The sequence below is a fragment of the Morone saxatilis genome, unplaced genomic scaffold (assembly GCF_004916995.1).
Source record: "Morone saxatilis isolate NCDOM2014 unplaced genomic scaffold, NCSU_SB_2.0 Contig16, whole genome shotgun sequence".
Taxonomy (NCBI): Eukaryota; Metazoa; Chordata; class Actinopteri; family Moronidae; genus Morone; species Morone saxatilis.
The window spans coordinates 10,662,247-10,663,672 of NW_023339718.1; positions in this window are offsets into that span (position 1 = coordinate 10,662,247).

Here is a 1,426-nt window from a genome sequence, read left to right on the forward strand (position 1 = left end):
CCTACATCTGGCTTTGAATTGACCTCTTCCCCCACAAATCCTCAGATTAAAAAACATCTTAACAAAAGGGTTGAAGAAGCAAAAATCACAAAGGAGAAGAGTTCAGACGTGATTCATGAAAACGAGGACAGATCTAAGTACAAAAGAAATACGGCAACACTAACTGAACAGGGACAGACCAAACATTGTGACAAGAAAACCTGTGCTGCCATTTGTGCTGAGAGTAAAACATATTTGGACCTTGATCACAACAAATGTGGTGAATTAATAAAGGGAAGTGATAATCTTATTAACACATCTATGAAGCACCTGGGGACTGCACCTGGTGATAATGTTCACGCTGTGGAGGAGAGTGCTGCACTCACCCCAAACCCAGGTATTGAACATCATATATGAAGGCAATTTAATGTTGTAGACTATACAGTCTAGGGTTGTGGTTCCCAACCTAAAAAGACAGTAAAACAGAAATGGAATATAATATTCATATGTTTTCATTAGTGTCTAATCAGCTGAATATAGGAATCGTTGTGTTTTCATTACCTTGAGACCAATGAGACGTTTTTATCTACAGGAGGGTTGCCTTCCATGTTGAACTGCCATGTTTCTACAGTAGCTCATTATGAACAAACTGGTTGTAGATAGGGCCCTATGTGGTTGTGTTTGCTAGTTTCGTGGCCACCATAGTTTCTCCCACACACTTCCCAGCCCGTTCTCATTCCCACATACAGACATGAGCTGTGTTCAGCTTGCTGCAATCTGCAAACTTCACCACTAGATGCCACTAAATCCTACACACTGGTCCTTTAAGTCTTCTCTTGTCATTTGCCCTTGTTCATATAGAGGCCAAATAGGTGAAACAATAGATCATGATAATGATTTGTATATGTGTTTGAGTGTGCATGAATATATTGTTTGTATTTGTCTGTGTGTATCTTTTTGTTCAGGTTCGTTTCCAAAGAGAATCGGATGTAATGCAGAAGTAAAGTGTTGTCGGAGTCGTGTCAAAGGTCAAAAGAAAAAAGCTGGTGGTCGAGGTGCCTCATTGAAACTCTGTGAAAAGTCAAGTGTCTCCCTGTCTTCTCCCAGTAAAGAAATATTGCAAAGGTAAGGTATAGATAAAGTGCCAAATACGTCCATGGACATCAATTTGAATTTGTTACTGTACCTTCAAAATAAGCCAGTAATATTCACCTGAATTCAGCTTATTAAATAACTTATTCTCTCAGTTTTGAGTTTCCTTGCAAACAAAAATCCACAATCTGATAAAAAGCAACATAACTTACCAAAACATGAAAATATATAGGCCTACATTTAGGGGTCGCGTAGGTACGGAAGCCAAGAACGGCCATGGATTTTTTTTTTAATGCACTGTTATATTGTGATAACGTCAAGATAACAAAGATCGTTTTCTCGAGATAACTAATTA